This window comes from Arvicola amphibius, chromosome 2, assembly GCF_903992535.2.
Source record: "Arvicola amphibius chromosome 2, mArvAmp1.2, whole genome shotgun sequence".
Classification (NCBI taxonomy): Eukaryota; Metazoa; Chordata; class Mammalia; order Rodentia; family Cricetidae; genus Arvicola; species Arvicola amphibius.
Window position 1 is genome coordinate 67,315,841 of NC_052048.2, and position 20,397 is coordinate 67,336,237.

Sequence of the window (20,397 nt, forward strand, 5' to 3'; positions counted from 1 at the left end):
AAAAAGTAGAAAACAGCTATAGGAATTACAGGCAGGTATCTCTTACTATACAATGAACTAATCTTGCCAGAGGTAGTCATGCTTGGAAGATATGAAAGACTGGTTAGGATGATCCTTTCCTCTTCTTATTTAGGCACATTGTATTGTCTGCCTGTCCATTATTAGCTGTTCTGAGGTTAACACTGAATAACCCAATGCATTATACAATTGGCAACAAAGTATTGTTCAGATGGTACTCAGTTCCCATTAGACAGGTGTGAGATAGGAGAGACACACATGTTGGGAAGGGAGTTCCATGATTAGTTGAAGTTCCAGGAAAAGACTACACATGGACAGGGATACTTTATTGTATGTGGACACCATGTCACCATGCATTTCAATTTTTTTTTAAAAATTATCTTTTATTTACTTTTGACATATAAATGTTGTGTCTTTCATGCATATCTGTTCTCTATGTGTGTACCTGGTCCATGTGGAGGTTGGAGAAGGTATTAGATCCCTGGAACAAGTGTTACAGGCAGTTGTGAGGCACTGTGTAAGTGCTTGGAGTAAAACCCAGGTCCTCTGACAGAGCAGTCAGTGCGCTTAACTGCTGAGTTACCTTTCTAGCCTTACTTCAGTTCTTAGGATACTTTCTTCATCATCCCTAACAGAACACATACCAACAAGGTGAGCTTTTCCTTAATCTAAGATTTCTACAGCTGGTGAAGAGGCCCAGTAGGTTAAGATACTTGCAGCCAAACCTACTGATCTGAGTTCCATCCCTGGAACCCACATAGTAAAAAAAGAAAACCGCAACACTTGCATGTTGATATCTGAAGTCCACATGTTGCATGTAAACAACATACATGCAAACACACACACACAAACTAAATAGACAAAATGTGTAAACAAATTTTATATCCCTGTATAATGTCATAGACACCATTATAAGAGAAGAATTAGTTGGTATAGGTAACAGTATTTAGAAAGTACATGCCACTGAACCAAACCTCACAGTATCCTCTGCTGTGAAATCATGAAGGAACTAGCACTAATCAGGTAAGTAAGTATCTCTGTGGTCTATAAAAGGAGTCTGTATCTATCTCTGTAAGTTTCCCACTTCTGAAAACACAACTAGGAAAGAACCAGTTAAACTACTCCTTTGAAGCATTGCAGAGAGAAGCCAGCTCTTAAAGATTGCATTCAATAAAGTAAGGCTTTGCCCCGAACATATACCTCTAAAAATTAGTAGGAAAAAAATACAATCAGGAAAAATATAAAGTTCAGTTGATTACTAAGTGCTCTCCATACAGGTGAAGTCTTGTCTGGAAAATGTGACCAACTTCTCAAGTGTTTATGACTATAGTAGGAGGTTAAGAGGAAGATATCTCTAATAATATTCTTTAGTATTAAATGTACAGAGATACTAATAACTGACACTAAACTTCCTGAAAATTTGCCAGATGACATGTAGAAATAAAAGTGTTTTTTGCTGAAAAGAAAATTATTGCATATTAGAGTTAGTGGTACATGGTTTGCACTGCTGAGAATGTTTTCTTAAAGAATTATCATTATCATTTATGACCCAGCAAAGCTTCAGCATTCGTGGACAGCCCATTTATGGTGGTTCTCATATTTGTTCCTATCCTGGGCAGTCCTAGATGGTTGTGCTATTGTCATACCTAAGGTCCCACAGTCTTCCTTTATGCTGTCTAGCCAGCATGTTTTAGGCCTTCTTCTTCTCCTTATCCCGTGCACTCCTCCAAGCAGTGCTGTCTTCAGATGTCTACTGTCATTCATTCTTATAACATGGCTGAAGTATAAAAAGGGTTACTGAGAGAGACATACATGGATCTAATCTACATGGGAAGTAGAAAAAGACAAGATCTTCTGAGTAAATTGGGAGCATAGGGACCTTGGGGAGGGTTGAAAGGGAGAAGAGAGGCAGGGAGGGGTGCAGAGAAAAATGTAGAGCTCAATAAAAATCAATTTTCCAAAAAAAAGCATCATTGTTGTATCCTGTAGTTTACTTCCTTCTGTAGATGGAGATGTTTCTTAATGTCGTTGTTGTGCAGCCTGTCTCTTCATGTCATGCCTAGAATCCTCCTGAGACATGCCATCTCAAACACAACTTTCCAGTAGCTGCCTCCTTAATGGCGAGACTGGAAACAATCAACCAGGTCCTCTGGAACCCTGAGGAATTTAGTACGTGCATGGAAAGTGGTTCAGATGGTCGGCTAAAGGCTACCACATAAAGAGGAACAGACCTGGGCAGTTATTCTTATCCACTCACTCAATATGGACAAGTTTCTAGGGGATACACTCCTGAAAAGGTCTTGTTATGATTGGACCCTGTCTGAGCACACTCAGGAAGCAACAAAGACCAGGTAGGGAGTCTGCTTTCTGCAGTTGTGAGAGAAGAATACTGACTGGTTTGGCCAACAGAGAAGGAGTCAGAGCTAAACACTTGGTATGCAGTCAGGCTGTTTGGAAATATTTATGGAGAATCATGCAGCTTTTGGATGTATTCCTCTTAGTCCCTTATTTCAAAGCAAATAAAATTTTAATTAAACTAATTTCCTTCTTTCTGATTCTACCCTACCTGAGCAATGATCAATTTCTCAAGTCAATCAAATAAACTTCAAATATTTATGGCATATTTGACAGTGATTTCTAGAAAGGAGAACCACGTTCAGTTTTCATTCATTTAATTCTTTGGTTGCTTATTCATTTATTTAGTTTCCTATGTAGTTTGAATAAAGAGGCCAAGTGTTTTGGTTGCCAATACAGGGATGTTTCCTAAAATTGGTTTCTCTCTCACTATGAATAGGATTATTTAATTAATCTCTTTTAACCCAGTATTTAGATTATTTACTTGAGCATAATTAAGTCCTACTGCTCAGATTTCACAAATGGACTAAGACCTAGAAAGTGATATTACCAAACTGAGGTATGTTATGAGACCCACCAGAGACAAGCCCAGTCACCCTTGAGAACACACTGTCCCTCTTGCTCTCTGACTCTACTAGTATTAAATTGCATTTCAAGGCTTAGTTTCTCTTTATAAATCATTCTGGCCTCAAATTCACAATCCTTCTGACTTGACTACCGAGCCCCTGAAGTTATTGGTATTTGCCATTGTGTTTGACTTATTCTATTAATTTTTGCAATCACAATTTAAGCAGAGACAAATCCATAAATCCATTATTAAGTATGCAAAGTTAGTGGTTTTCCTAGTGGAAGTTAAGGCAAAATTTTAAGCATTATTTACTCCATCATGAAACACCCTATATTTCTTACCTTATGGAACTTGTTCTGTTTCATGTTTAGTGCTTCATGCATTATTTTCCAAGGCTATATCATCAACCCAATAGTGAACAGAGGATGTCTCATGATGTGAGATTTCCCTCTGTAAGCTAAGAATATGTTTTATTACCATTGGTTAATAAAGAAGCTGCTTTGTCCTATGGCAGAGCAGAACAGAACTAAGCAGGAAAACTAAATCGAATGAAGGGAGAAAGAAGGCAGAGTCAGGCAGGTGCCATGTAGCTGCCAAAGGAGGAAGATTCCATAAATTTACTGGTAGGCCACATTTTGTGGGGATACATAGTTTAATAGAAATTGGTTAATTTAAGATTGAAGAGCTAGCTAAAAATATGCCTAAACCATTGGCCAAACAATGTTGTAATTTATATAGTTTTATGTAATTATTTGGGTCTCGGTGGCCTAAAACCAATGTGCAGTCTCTGTTTAGAGCCTCAACTGTTTTATTTTCCCCAGCAGATATACAGTGTCTGCCTGAGTACCTTAAGTTTATGTTAATCCATTTCCTACATATGTTGGAATCTGCTTATGTGCTGATCAAATATAAAGAATCATCCATGCACATACAGACCTTCCAACACAACAACAAGAATAGGGGCTAGAGAAATGACTCCATGGTTAAGAATGTGTTCTGTCCTTAAAGAAGATGAGTCCTATTCCTGTCACTCATATTAGATGCCTGTAACTACAGCTCCAGGGGCCCAACACTTTTGGTCCCCAGAAGTGCCTACCATCAGGTGTTGTGATGGTTTGAATGAGAAATTTCCCTCAAATTTCCCTCAGAATGTCTGGAATTTGAACCTTAGGGGCCCAGCGGGTGAGGCTGTTTCGGGTGGTTTGCTGGTGCAGCTTTACTAGAGGAAGTAGAAGCACTAGTGGTTGACTTTGAAGATAGAATGCCTTCCTGTTTCTTGTTTGCTTTCTCTGCTTGGAGATGTGCAGTTCAAGTTGTTTGTAAGCTCTCAGAAAAGGTCTTGATGGCATGCCTGTTACTCTGCCATGCTCCCTGTTCTTAAGTGAACTATGATTTCTCTAGAACTGTAAGACAATATAAAGAACTTTCATAAGTTGCCTTGGTCATGGTGTCTTAACACAGCAGCAAAAAAAGCAACTCACACAATTGCACAAAGCCACACATGCTTACCTTCCCCACACACTCACATGCACTCAAAAATAACTTTGGAAAGTAAAGTAGTAATTGTGATAACAGTAGCCAACTGCAAAGCCAAGGACCTTTAGAAGGAGGCACCTGAGTTTGTATTTGGCAGGACACCCCTGGTGGTTTCTGTTTGCTTTAAATCTGGACATCTATAGTTATGTGTATATCCCTCTTGTAGAAAATACCAGTGTGAAAAATGAGAGTCATTTTACCACTCTCTTTAAACGCCTTTTCTCTTTCTTCCCTTCCCCTGCTTTTCATCTTTCTTTATCATCAGAGAAAAGCAAAATTTTCTGTTGGTCTACTCTGACTTATGACTCATCCCAAATCCTTTCCACTCAAGCTACTGCAAAACCAATAAATCATCTTAATTAAATCAGAATCATAAAGACTATTTCTCAAGCAACAGAAGACTTGTAACTACTACCCTTAATGCATGTTCCTTCCATTTCCTATCTGAGGAGAGAGATGCAATCCTCAAGTGAGCAGTTGCAAAAAATATCTGATAGAATCTCAAGCAGTACTTGAGCACTGGCACCAGTAATGGTGACTAAGCCTTAAGATCTCTGGGTCCAATCCCAGAGTTATAAAAATACAGCAATCCAGGAAAGAGACACAAGGAACACACAAAGGAACAGAGCGGGCCTGGGAAGCAACTGCAAAAAAACACTGTGTGACACACAAACCAGGTCTCTGAGTTTCATAAAAACAGTACGCACTTTATCTAGATGAGGTCAAGAAGACACATCTGTTTTGAACCATGAAAGAGCGAAGGACCTTAGAAATTTTTCTGCCTTTTCTACCTTTCCGTATTTAAAATTAGAATTAGTTAAATTGTGAATATGGAAAAATCTGCATAGATTAGCCAAATCAAATTTCTTTACCTAGCTAATGCTCAATTCTATGTTGTCATTCGACATTAACAACCACGTAGAATTTCTATACACCTATTTTCCATCTGTCTCTGGTTCACAAATAAGAAATCTAATTGAGCAGTGACATAATATAGTTCTCAGACTTTGTGCATGTTTCTCTATGAGTGTAGGTGTCTGTATGAATATATACATGTAAGTGGCATAGCAGAGATTAACACTGTCTTTCTCAGTCATTGTTCACCGTAGTTTTTTATGATAGGGTCTCTTATGGTCTTGGAGTTTGACCTTTCCAATAGAATGGCTGGCCAGTTTACCCCAGCGACTCTTCTGTCTCTTTCTCTCAGCACTGGTATTTCAAACATATATGCTAATCTCACGCTTATTGGGTGGCAGAGCTCAGACTCGGTCCTCAATGATCACACAACCCAGTGCCTATTGACTCTCCAGCTATGTAGATCCCAAACTTTCAAAAAACTATGCACACATGGCATTTTAGATGGCATCCGATTGTACCTAAAACTAAGTTGTTACAGTTTAAGAGTGTATAGGCCATAGTGTGACAGCCCAATAAACTATGAAAAGAATCAAATAGACCAAATGGACAATGATAATAGCTTCTTTCAGCTAGAAAAAACTGTACAGTAGATCACTCTCAGTCTCTTACACTTTACTGAAGTAGACTGAAAAATAGAACCGAGATTGTCTTCTCTTCTTAGCCTCATTTAACTTGATGAATGAGGCAAACCCTCAGACAATGGCTGAGATGGATAAAGACAGAGAGAGTGAACCCACAGGTGGAGAAGCATGACCCTGAATCAAAAGCACGAACGAGTCTGCAGAGGCAGCTCGGAGCCTGGTGAAATGCTAAGCCCTCATTAGGGATCAATTTCCTCTCCAAGACTGAATGTACAGTCCACCCCCCCCCACCTTGCTACCTTAAAAGACATCTAGGCAAAGCAAAGTGAAACTAATTGTGTGGTCTTCCCCATGACAAAGCTGCTGACATTTCAGATGCCAAAGACTGCTATAAGGGATGTGTTAGGAGAGGCAGGCTTAGTATGCAAATTTGCAGTAAAAATGCTGCCCACATTTATGTTCCTCATGATGCTTCTCCTCTTTGACATATTAGGGGAGAATTGATCTCTAAGGAACCTGTAATTTCTGATACTGTTATGTGTCTGGAGGAACAGCAGACTGAAACTGCTTAGAACTGGTGGTGGTGGTGGTGGTGGTGGTGGTGGTGGTGGTGGTGGTGTGTGTGTGTGTACGCGCACGCCTGGTTGAGGAGCTCAAAAGTCAAGTTTCAGAGCCATTCCTTCTGCACTGTCTACACTTTTAATTTTATGAGGCTGTGTCTATCCCTGACCTGGCACTCTCTGTGATGGTGAAACTAGCTCACCAAGAAGATCCAAAGACTAAACTTAGATCCATGCTTTTGTGAGGCAAGAGCTTAACTGACAGAGCCATCCTTCGGCAGCTCAGAATTGCCCACTTTTGGAGAAGAACATGTTCTAGATGAGAACAGGCACAATATTATTTATAAGTTAATTCTGATAACTTTCAGTCCCTCATGGCATTAGAAGGCACCACCCTGCTCTCTAATAATTCTTTTAAGTTTGTGGACCAGGAAACAAAAGATAAGTGCTTGCTTGAGTTGCCTTGGAAAACTGCAGATCAGAAGAGTGGCAGAATAACCCAAATCATTTCCTCTACTCACCCACCTTCCTACGGTTTTCCTCTGTCCTTTTCTCTGGGTTCTCATATCTGGCTTAAGAAAGTTTTTTTATAATTATTTTAGTGTTCTCCCTCCCTGTCACACTTTTTTTCCTGTCCCCATGTTCCTTTTGCCCCTCCTCATGTTCTACCTAAAAGTCAATCTATGTCCCTCCATGTTGACAGTGGAGGGAAGCTTTACATAGGGATCACTAGTTTTTATTTCCTCAGAATTCATCGGCTCTTGGGAAAGCATCTCTCCTCTCTAACACTGTTATAAGAAATGAAGAGAAGTATATTAAGTTTTCTGGATGTGTGCATATTTGTAATTCCAAGAAAAGTTTAAGAAATACAGAGGACTGTGAAGACAAACAGGGTGTAGCTATCTGTTTTGTGTACAGTGTGTACAGTGCTAAGAGAAACACCTAATATCTGCAAACACTGCACAAATATAGCAATTTTTAAAAGATAAGAAATATGACAATCATGTGTGTAATGTCTTCTAAGATATATTAGCTAAATGATTAATTCTATTCTCAAATCATGAAACAAATGCAGGAAGCAATTAATGACTCTAAATAATATATATTAGTGTGTGTGTGTGTGTGTGTGTGTGTGTGCATGCACACATGTGTGTATGTATGTGTGTGTATGTGTGTGCATGTTTGTGTATATGAGTACAGGATTATGTATACTGTGGAGTATGTATTGTGATTACAGGATAATATCAGGTGTTCATTCTCAACTTTCATCTCATTTGGAAAAAAATAATTTTGGTTTTGGCTACTGCAAGCATTACACTAGTTATTCCTTGAACTAGGGATTTTTATGTCTCTGTCTCCAACCTCACCATAGGAACACTGAATTTTCACATGCCTACTATCATGTCTGGCTTTGTGTAGGTTCTCGGGATTTAAACTTAGGTACTCATGCTTGCTAATCAAGCACTATACTCACTGAGAAATCTCTCTAGCCCCCAAATCAGCATTTAAAACCATGGGAAAACTGAGAATAAGTACTTCTGGGGCCTGAGGAAGGGTTATTTGTAATGGCTCTTTCTATGCCCGCTAAAAGGGCAACACAGGTGTGTTCACTGATTGTACATTTAGCCAGCAAACTTGCTGCAAGTAAATCTATCTTAAGGAGACAGAATGAAATCGGGTATTTACTGTGTGCTTACAGTGGGTCAGAGCAAGTGGATTGTCCTGAACCTTTGATCCTGCTTTATAGAGAGTTCTGTGGATAGAAAATTGGCTGTTTTTCTAATTGATCCCCTGATATGAGCAGATGAGTATAACTCCATCACCTCCACCATCTCTAAAAGATGCAGCAGAGGTTAAATGCTCCTGCCCTCCCTCTGAGATAGCTTCCATATAGTTTCATTGTTCCTTTAATGAATTGTGAATCCTCTCTTTTTCAGTATTCCCATTAAATTATCCAAGATATTAATATCTGCTACACCAAACTGGAATAGGAAAGGAAATGAGATGCCATGTCAGTCTAAATAACCGTGGAATCCCATTGCTCAGCCAAGTACTTACCGTGTGTTACTAGACATACCAACAAGGGCAAAGGTGGGCAAAGGAAACAAATGATTATTTCCAAAGGTGTTAATGTCATATACAGCACCAAGGTTTACATTTAATCTCACTACACGAAGGAAGATCTACTCGAGTTTATCATAGCACATTTATGCTTATCCCCAAATCCTTCGTAAAAAGTATTGTGTAAAGACTGTAACTTTGATGTTCCTTCTTATCGTCCAATTTGTGAAATCACTGTAAAAAAATCATTTAGAAACAAAACAAAACAATAACCAACCAAACAACTAAAAAAAGACAGCATCAGAGAGGTACCCAGGAAGCCTAGCTCAAGTCGCTCAGTGCAATAAAAAGGAAGCAGCTTTGTTTTCCAGCCAACAGCACTTTGGGCAGCTTGACTTCTCCACTGATGTGATGCTGGTTAAACTGCTGCTGTTTTGCCATGAGCAAATAATGTAAGCTTGAAAGGGATTAAATGAACTGACTATTGGGAATACAGAGCCTCCCAGCTGTCCGTTTGAATAACATCTGGACAGTGGGCTAAACTCCAGTCTTTGTTATTGAGGCCTGTCCACCATATCGAGAATTCTTTATCAGTGTTATGTAATTTGCATTAACTTATACCAATGTATAGCTTCTGCCTAGAACATCATGAACTCCTCCAAGAATACAGGTCGGATAATTGTTTACCAGGCCTGAAGGCATCACCAGGTTGTACCTGACTATGACTTCTGGATGACTTGCTTCTTTGTTTTGTAGACTTGAGTGTTTCTGTCTGAGTAAGCATTTTTTGCTCAGCCCTTCATTGTATCTTGCCCTGTGCAGGCTCTCGACCACATTGAAGCTCAGAGGAAGGAAATTCATGCTGAAACACAGCTAAACAGTTTTGCTGACATCCCCCTGCCAGGTTTCATTCACACAGAAGGAACTCCTGGAGTCTGAACACCACTTGAGATTCAAACGCAAATGCAGACAGCACACCCTCATGAGAATTGGCACCAGTGAAAAAACTTTGTCAAAACGGGTTTGGCACCGAAGCATCAAATGTTTGCAGCACTCAGCACTTGGAAAAAGCTGACACCATTCTCAGATGACTCATGGGACAACCCAAAGGGAAAATGTCAGATGCAGTGACTCCTCTTAGGAGCTGTGTGATTTCAACCCTGAAGTCTCTAAGTGATCTGATTTTTCCTCAGTATGGCTTTTCTTTAACAGGGATAGGCATCCCTGCCAGTCCTCCTTAGAATTTGAGCATGCAGTTTGAAACTGCATAGTTGCTTGAATTTCAAAGGAGATTACAGATGTGATTTATGTGCCCTGATTCATCTCTCTTAAAAATTGTAATTGTTCAAATGAAAACTTTCAAAGCAGCCTATGAACATATGAAATAGTAACAAGTCCATTCTCAAGCACCACGATGTATGTATGGTGCCTTCATGATTTCAAATAAAAGTGTAATTGATCCTCTGCTTTTTGTCTGTAATTCAGACTAAAGCTGAGAATGCTCATCTTTCTGTTACAGGAATCAAATTTAAACTCCCTTTAGGTACTTCTTAACTATTCACCATCTATTCTATTTCCAAGTTCTTAGTCTACTACACTTCCCACATTTGCTGCGTCAAATTGGCTAACTTGAATTATTTGCTCTGAGAAAAAAAAATTCTACCAATAAGTTCTGGAGCATTATCATGATGTGAATAAATTTTCTGAATAATATGGAAAAGAAACAAGCACTTTCCACATCAAGAATAGATTTCCCAGGCACTATTCTCTTGCTCTCTTATTTTGTCCACAACAGTTTGTCATCATTTTCTCTCCTTAAGCAAAAAAATCATCAGTAGAGAGAAAGTTGTGGTTTTATGTATCACTTGGCAATACCTGGAATCATCTGAGAAGGGAGTCTTAGCTGAGGAGTTACACAGGTCAAATCAGTCTATGAACATATCTGTGGGGGCATTATCCGGATTGCTGATGGATATAGGATTCCCCAGCCCAGTCTGGGTGGTATCGTTCTCTGCGACACAGTCTGAGTTATATCAGGAAGCTAGCAAAGCATGATCCTAAGCAAGCAAGCCAGCAAGGGATATCTTCCATGGTTCTTGCTGTAGCTCTTTAGCTGCGAAGTAAGTTTGTTGGTCAGAGGTAATGCTGTGTAGAATAGCAAGAAGCCCTGTCTTCGGGTTCCTGTCCTCGCTCCCTGCTCTGGTTAAGTCAATGAGAGGTCTGAAAGTGTAGGTCAAGTTCTTTCCTTGCTCTGCTGCTCTTGGTCATGCAGTTTCCCTACAGCAACTTTAGAACTGAAAACAGACCAGGGTCTCCTTCTTACAAAGTACTTCTTCATTTTAATTTTCCAATGACAAGTAAAAATTTTATGTTTGTATAATTTACAACAAATTGTTTGGTCATTGTATGTATCAAGAAAAGGATAAATTGAGATTGCTAGCATAAGCATGAGCTCATACTCTATTACTTTTAAGGAAAACTTTACTCTCTTAATAAATCTCAGAAAATCCATTATTGAACAATCACTTTGATACACAATAAGTTGATTGAATTTACTCCTATCAACTAATGTAAATTTTACATTCTTTGTATTCTGTATTTTTATTATCTACAATTCCTACCTCCTGTGCCTATTATTTATTCTTTTCTTTAAACTTCAATTTTTGAGTGATGTACATGTAAGTAAAGTTGTATTTTCTTGTGTTTCCATTCCTGTGTTACATCACAGGACAAAAATCCCCAAGTTGCCCAGCCTAATCAAAACTAGTAGGGTTTCCTTCATATTTAAAGGAAGAATGAAATTCTGTCGTATTTATTACATAAATCGTGTATTATTTATCGATTTTCCCACCAATGGTCACAGGTATACTCCATTTTTTGGTTACTGATAATCATGTTGTAATGGGCATGAAAGATTTGAAACACTGTTCTCATAAAGAGCAACATTCTTCAGGATCTTTAATAAAGTCATATGTTCATTCCCATATCAAATCTGTAAAAGTGACTGATGTTTCTAGAGGCACTTACTAAAGAAGGTCATTAGCAAATAATCGTTCAAGTTTTTCCTAAGCACTACATGTTTAAAATTTTATTTTTAAAATTTTATTTTATTAAGATATATACTTCCCTGCTCCCATATCCACTCTTCCTCCATTCCAACTGTCCCATTCCCTCAAGCTCTCCCCATCCTCCACTTCTCACTTCTCTCTCCCCCTCTCCCCTTAACTCCATCCTACCCCCACCCCCAAGCTCTCAATTTTGCCTGGCAGTCTTGTCTACTTCCAATATCCAGAAGGATAACTACATGTTTTTCTTTGGGTTCATCTTCCTATGTAGCTTCTCTAGAATCATGAATTATAGGCTCAATATCCTTTATTTATGGCTAGAATCCACTAATGAGTGAGTAAGGGAGCCATTTGAGGATTGGCAAGAGACTGGACTCTAGAGGGGTTCCCAGGTGTCCAAGGGAGAGTCCCCAGCTTGCCCTTGAGCAGCTGAGGAGAGCACACCTGAACTTGCCCTATATTATAGCCACACATCTGATGAATATCTTGCATATCGCCAAAAACCTCATCTGGCAATGGATGGAAGATTGAGACAGAGACCCATATTGGAGCACTGGACTGAGCTCCCAAAGTCCAAATGAGGGAGCAGAAGGGAAGGGAGACATGACCATGCGCAAGGAAGTCAGGACTGCGAGGTGTGCGTCCACTCACTTGAGACCATAGGACTGATCTAATGGAGAGCCTCACCAACGGCCAACTGGACTGGAATTGATGGGAACATGTGATCAAACACTGGTCTCTCTGAATGTGGCTGACAAGGAGGGGTGACTGAGAAGCCAAGGACAATGGCACTGGGTTTTGATTCTGCTGCATGTGCTGGCTTTGTGGGGGCCTTCCTAGACCTGGATGGAGGACCTTGGACTTCCCACAGGGCAGGGAACCCTGACTGCTCCTTGGACTGGAGAGGGAGGGGGAGGGGAAATGAGGGGAGGGAAAGGGAAATGGGAGGAGGGGAGGAGGTAAAAATTTGTAAAAATTATATAATTTAATAAAAAATTAAAAAAATAAATTTTTAAAGAATATAGTTTGTCTGTATGTATACACGTTCACCATGTGAGTTGTTGATACCCTCAGAGACAGCAAAGGATACTGGATCCCCTCGGGCTAGAGTCTGTTGTGAGTTGCCATATGTAGTCTCTGAGAATTGAACTTGGGTCTGCTACCAGAGCAGGAAATGCTCTTAACCACTGAGCAACCTCCCTACTATAGTCACCACCACTTTTCAAGTTAAGAAAAAAAAGCAACATTATTTTGTATGTTTGACCTAACCCATTACATTCGTATATATAGTGCTTTAATATATAACCACACTTTTAATTAAATCACAAATAAGATAATTTATACAATTTTTATTTAAAATTCACATTAGGCTTTTGAAATCAATGCTGCATTTCTAATTTTTTCCTTACATATAAAATTTGAATAGAGACAAGGTACATTAATGGTCTCACATTGGGTAATACAGAGGTAAAGGATACCTTCTTGTTATCAAATCTTATATAGCTATGGAAATTGCTGTAGGAGTCTATCCAGGTTTAATCTCTGTCTTCAGTGTTGTGCATGGTCTCTGTGAAGCTCAGCTTGTAAAGATGAAACAGTTGCTTTGATGGTTGAGAACACAATAGATGTTTGAAGCAGAAGGGGAAATTGCAGCTTACATATGTTTACAGCTTTTCCAGTCTGGACACCTTGACTCAGAATAGAGGCTGATGATGCTCTTTACCATGGACCTAACTTCCTCCATGGTACAGAATAGGCGTGTGCCAAAGGAAGAGACCTGTTGGGAGTTGAGAGAGCTCTCCACAGCTACACAAAGATCTGGTGGATCAATACAGCAGGGCAAGATGACAGCTTCAGGTTCTGCACCAAATTGTTATATTTTATATTTTATTATTTTAAAATTGCATATCAGACGTGTATGTGAGTACAGGTGTCTCTACAGGCCACAAGATGGTGTCAGATTCCATGAAGTTAGAGTTAAAGGCAGCTTTGAGCTGCCTGATATGGGTGCGGAGAGCCAAACTCAGGTCCTCTGCAAAAGTAGTATGTGCTCTCTTAGTCACTGAGCCATCTGTCCAGGCCCTTTATCAAACTAAATAATAAACAGTGGCTCTTGTTTTCCTTCTGTCTTCAAGTTTCCAGCAAAATGCTCTTGGAGGCTGATACAAACCCCAATCCCGCCGGGCGGTGGTGGCACACGCCTTTAATCCCAGCACTCGGGAGGCAGAGGCAGGCGGATCTCTGTGAGTTCGAGACCAGCCTGGTCTACAAGAGCTAGCTCCAGGACAGGCTCCAAAGCCACAGAGAAACCCTGTCTCAAAAAACAAAAAAAAAAAAAAAAAAAAAAAAAAAAAAAAACAAACAAAAAAACAAAACAAAAAAAAAAAAAAACAAACCCCTATGGGAAATGAATCCTGGGAAATATAACTTTAGCTTAGCTAGATTGATACCATGTAACCACTCGGTAAATGGGTGGTGAGACTTACTTGGTGAATTCCAAATCCTGTCAAACTTAGAATTAACCTTCAGAAATATTGTCTCAATATTACAACACAGGGGACTGGAACAGATGTTCCAATGAAGCTTGCTGTGTTGCATAACCCAGCTTTACACTGGGAAATTAATGCCTACCCAGATTATGTTGGTGTCTTTCTATCTTCTTGTAGTTCATTCCTTTTCTTCTTAAACCCAAGCCATAGACAGCAACACCACATTATTAAAGTGCTAGAATGTTGAGAGATAAAAATAACCACACCTGCAAGACTCAGGCAGGATTGATGAATGTTAGTTGGGCATGAAGTCAAAATCCTCCTTTTTTTATTTTATTTTAGAAAAGTAGCACACGCTTTTACAACTAAAAGTGGCCTTACAAATGCTCAAACACCACATTGGGTGTCTTTCAAAATCATGGCTATGAAACGGTTTGGCCAAAACAGGAATCTGTTTTCAGAGATCTAACAGAATATAACTCAAAGTAAAAAAGCCTGGAGCAATGGTTCAGCAGTTAGGAGCAATCGCTCTTGCAAAGAATTTGGCTTCCCTTTCCAGCACCCACATGGTTGCTCACAAACATCTGTAATTCCATTACCAGAGATTCCAATGCCATCTTCTTACCTCAGTGGGTACCAGGCATGCATATGGTACACATGTATACATATACAGAAAGCATTAATACACATAAAAACATAAATTTAGCTTAGTGATGGTGGTGCATATCTTTAATCCCAGCACTCGGGAGGCAGAGGCAAGTGGATCTTTATGAGTTCCAGGCCAGCCTGGTCTATAGAGTGAATTCCAGGACAGGCTCCAAAGCTACACAGAAAAATCCTATCTTGAAAAACAAAACAATTTAATTTAAAGAGAAGATTACTAACTCAGTAAAAGACACATACTTATTTGCAATCGCTTCCACTATGTATGGCATACCTAGAGAAAGAGTGGTTGGCATTAAATAACTACAAGTGTGACATATCCATAATGAACACAGGATAAATATTGGAAAGATCTTTTATTCCTAACTTGCCACATAATAAAGAATATAGCACAGTGAATATATAAATGATACCATGAATGAATGACCGAGTGGCTAAATGACCATCTCCACATTTTCCATAGTTCTTATATTTCCTAATTTTCCTCAAAGCTTTTCCTCTACTGACCACTACTCAGTCAACTTTGGTTTCACCCTGATGCTGAAGAGTGAAAGCACACAGAGCCGCTGAGACAGTAGCCCAGGGTGTGTCTGGGCCTTGATCCTGGTTTGTTTCTCCTGTTTCTACAGGTTGTCTGCACAAAGAAGCTATGGTGTGTGGCCTGTCCTGGCAAAGAAAACCCAGAAAAAGCACGTTCCTGTTTCTTTCTAGCAGCAAAGAAGAGTGTCACTGTCCAGCCACCTTGCCTATGAGATCCATCCTGAGGAAAATGTAGCCTTGAAATGAATTTCACAGAGAAAGTCACTACAAAAGTTGACAGCTCAAGGAAAGTTCTAGACTTTGAAGTAAGGGCTACTGAAATGGCTCGGAGGCTTAAAGACACTTTCTTCCAAGCCTGACTACACCAGCTCCATCCCTTCTGATGTCCACAAGCTACATGCTGATTTGTAGGCATATATCCTTGCCAATGGATGTATACACAAAGTCACAGAAGTACATGCACACACACACACACACACACACGCACACACACAAATACATGAAAAATGTAACAATTATTTTATTCTTTTTTTGTTTGTTAGTTTTCTAAGTGAAGTGACAGGTAGAGGCAAGATTAGAATTTGTGGGATTTGTGGTAATTTGTGGACTCCAGGGTTGGAGCCAGCCTGGGCTACCTACTCAAGAACTCAAAACAAGTAAATGAACAAACAATAAAAGTGTCGTGACTAGGAGACCAGTGACAATGGTATCCCTAAGATAAGAAAATCAGGGACCCAGATTCTGACCCATGGTCAGAGGGCTGTGACCAGCTTTAAAGCCTTTATGGAGAAAAATCTTCCCTCCATATTCACAGACTTTGTTAGACAGAAAAACTGAAGGTAAATTAGTACAGAGAGGGTGGAGTTAAATACAAAAGAGTTTTGTTTAACCCACAACACGGTCAAATTCACTGTCAAGTGGGTCTGAGCACCATGGCTTTGCTATGTTCATGCTTTCCATTTGTCCTTGCTGATGATCAAGTTTAGAGATATTAGGATGTCAGGCCTTCCATGACAGGCCCACCTTCCTGTAAGCCAACTTCACCCTCTCCCCGCCCCTCTCTCTTTGGTTTATGTAGACAGGGCTTCTCTGCATCTTTGGAGCATGTGCTGGAACTAGCTCTTGTAGACCAGGCTGGTCTCGAACTCACAGAGATTCTCCTGCCTCTACCTCCTGCTTGCTGGGATTAAAGGCATGTGCCACTGCCACCCAGCTCACTTATTATCTCTTAAAGGACGTCCTCTGATTCTTCCACAATAGATGTTGAACAGGAAAGGTTAGAAACATTCTTTTTGTTTGTTGGTTGGTTGGTTGGTTTTTTTATTCAACTATATAATTTTCACAAATCCTCACCTCCTCCCCTTCCCCCACCTCCCCAGTCCAAGGAGCAGCCAGGGCTCCCCACTCCATGGGAAGTCCAAGGTCCTCTCCCCTCCCCCATCCAGGCCAAGGAAGGTGAGGATCCAAACAGACCAGGCCGCCCACAAAGCCAGCACATGCAGCAGAATCAAAACCCAGTGCCATTGTCCTTGGCTTCTCAGTCAGCCCTCCTTGTCAGCCACATTCAGAGAGATCAGTTTGATCACATGCTCCATCAATCCCAGTCCAGTTGGCCTTGGTGAGCTCCCATTAGATCAGTCCTATTGTCTCAGTGAGTGGACGCATCCCTCGCAGTCCTGACTTCCTTGATCATGTTCTCCTTCCTTCTGCTCCTCATTTGGACTTTGGGAGCTCAGTCCAGTGCTCCAATGTGGGTCTCTGTCTCAATCTCCATCCATTGCCAGATGAAGGTTCTATGGTGGTATGCAAGATATTCATCAGTGTGGCTATAGTATAGGGCAAGTTCAGGTGCCCTCTCCTCAGCTGCTCAAGGAGCAAGCTGGGGACATCTCCTTAGACACCTGGGAACCCCTCTAGAGTCCATTCTCTTGAAAACTGAAATGGAGGCAATTAAGAAAGCACAAACCAAGGGCCGGCTAGATATGGAAAATCTAGGTAAACTAACAGAGACTACAGTAACAAGCATAACCAACAGAATACAAAAGATAGAAGAATCTCAGATTCTGAAGACACCATAGAGAAAATAAATGCACTGATCAAAGAGAACAGCAAATCCAATAAATTCTCATCACAAAACATTCGGGAAATCTGGGACACAATAAAAAGACCACACCTAAGAATATAGGAATAGAAGGAGAAGAATTACAACTCAAAGACCAGAAAATATATCAACAAAATGTATAGAAGAAAACTTTCTGAACCTAAAGAAAGATATTCTTATGAAGGTTCAAGAAACATACAGAACACCGAATAGACTGGATCAAAAAAAAAAAAAATCCCCTTGCCATATAATAATCAAAACACAAAACATACAGAATAAAGAAAGAATATTAAGAGCTGCAAAGGAAAAAGGTCAAGTTACTTATAAAGGTAAACCTATCAGACTTACACTTGATTTCTCTATGGAAACATTCTTTTTAAGAGAATGTGGACAATGAATGAGCAGGAAAAGCTTATCTGCCTTCTGCCTTCTAATGCAGGAAGTACCTAAAGAAATACCATACACACACACACACACACACACACACACACACACACACACACACACACACACACACACTTGAGAACTGCAGCTTCCACTGAACGAGCTTCAATGATTGTGGAGAGTCTGGAATGTGACTTGTCCAGAGCCAAACTCTCTTGGACTATTTTTAGCTCCATAACAAGCCATTTATTGTTGTCCTCTGTATGTGACCTATCAGATTTGTAACTATTAATTAAATCATCTAAATTATCTGTAACATATAAACACTAAGAATATGGTCAAATGACACTGAGGCTGATTATAGTGGCCCTTGTTTTTCATGTATGTGAGACTTCTCCCAGTGCATTTGAAGTATCTTGAGTCACAGTATTTTCCTATTTTACCTATAGAAACTTTATAAAACTGTTAAACACATAGAATTTGGGGAGATCTAAATCTCTGTTTGGGGATGAAACTGCTTGAGTGTGGTGGTAGTAACACGTTTTCCAAAAGGAGGGGATGAGTCAGCATAAGAAAGAGGGTGTTTTCCTGGTTTTGTGTGGCCTGGTGAGCATGGCTTCCAGGCCAGAGGGTCACACCAGCTACAGAAGGCTCCACTTGTACCAGGATCAGACAACACCAGGATCTAGGACCATCAACCTCTTCCCAACAGAGGCTGAGTTACCTCTCTTCCCTCAGGCTGTTTCTGAAGAAAGCCAGCAAGTTTGGCCTCTGCAAATGCAAATCCGCATTCCCCTACAGAGGCCCCTGCTCAGATGATAAATAGAGGCCTTGAAGTGTTTCCTCCAGCAAATTACATATTAGAATTACACTTTCTATTTCTGGGATCTCCAGTTTCTCACCTATTGCCTCGCTCAACATTTGTAGCCTCTGGCTGCAGAAACTGATTAGGCAGCAAGGCCAATTGGAGATACAAAATGATACTTTATTGACTTTTTTTTTTTTTTAATAAAAGAGAAGTAGCCAGCAGAGAGACTTGTAGTCACACTCTCTCCTTGACTTTTGTTAGGGGCATATCTCGCTTTCTTTATTTCGTAGGGACAAACCAGGGTTACCCCTGATTCCTTTCAATTACACTCAGCTGAAATCCATCAGTTGTGGCTTGTTTTAAAGCCATGAACAAAGAAGCAACAGATAGCCATAGGCTTGGTGTTTGATATACCCTCACTGCCATGGAAAGAGGACACTGGTCATTATAGAGGAGAGACAGGAGGGGTCCAGAAAAGAAGAGAGGAAGGACATTGCAACAAACATTTCCTGCTTTACTCAGTCACATCAGAGTTAAATTATGTCTTTTTGTACTTTGCCATATACTTTGGAATGATTTACTAACTGTAGGCTGAAATCCCTATTATAAAGCAAACAGTGTGTTTATTTCTTCTTTCTTTTTTACTTAAAAAAACCTTTTAGTCCATTTTCCTTATTTTTTGGGGAGTAGGGTAGTTACATGTGAAGGCACACATGTTGATATCAGAGAGAAGTAGGCAGGTGTTGGTTCTCTCTGTCCACCATGTGCTGGGATCACACTCAGGACATCTGCTGCCTTTATCTACTGAGTCCTCTTGCCAGACCAGCTTGACCCCTGTATACATCTTTCCTGTCTGAGTTTGAAGAAGATCTCAAAGATTCTTTTCTTTTTTACTATAGCTTCTCCAGCACCTCCACCAACTCTTAAGATGCAAATATAGTGAAGGGAACATTTTTCTAATGCTAAATAAAAGTAAAGCCTACATCTGGCATGTATTTGTATATCTCCTAGAGAGAAGACAATTTCTATATGTGAGGGGAATTTCATCAGATCTGGCCATGGTCATAAAAGACATAAATAAATTATATTTATTTAAATAACTTCTTCCTTCCTGTTCCTCTCCCTGCTATCCAGAATAAACATTCAAGTAACTAATAGGACAGAATAACGATCAGGGGACTATTAAAGAGAGTTTTCAGAATATTTATAATTATTTTAATGATTAATTAATTCAGCTTTTCACAGTTTTTAACATATAAGATGCCATACACTTGTCCTTAGCATGGTTTTACAGCCATCAAAACAGTATATATTAGGGAATATATGTAAAAATGTGTTAGAGTTGGAGAGGTTGCTTGGCAGGTAACAACTCTTGTTTTCTTGTGGAAGACTGGAGTTCATTTCTCAGCACCCACATCAGGAAGCTTTACAATTACCCATAACTTCAGATCTGACACAATCTTCTTTCTCTATACAGACATCTGTACTCAGGTACACACACATACACACACACACACACACACACACACACACACCACACACTATTTCACATGAATAAGAAAATAAACCTTAAATAGATAAAAGGACAAGATTAGTTGAAAATAAAGAAGATGTGAAAACAATAGTCATATGACACTTTCATATGAAATGATGGTTTTGTGTAGAATTGGAATAAATCATCTATGGGTAAATTTAAATGACTTATTTACAGATGATATAGGGATTAGTTAGTGGGAAATATTTAAAAGAA

General features: G+C 39.7%; 1 protein-coding gene across 1 annotated transcript in view; it reads right to left on the minus strand.

Moving 5' to 3' along the window:
- Lrrtm4 (leucine rich repeat transmembrane neuronal 4) overlaps positions 1 to 20,397 on the minus strand; it is a 785,026-nt gene that overhangs the window by 249,808 nt on the left and 514,821 nt on the right. The gene's annotated exons all lie outside the window — the stretch shown is intronic.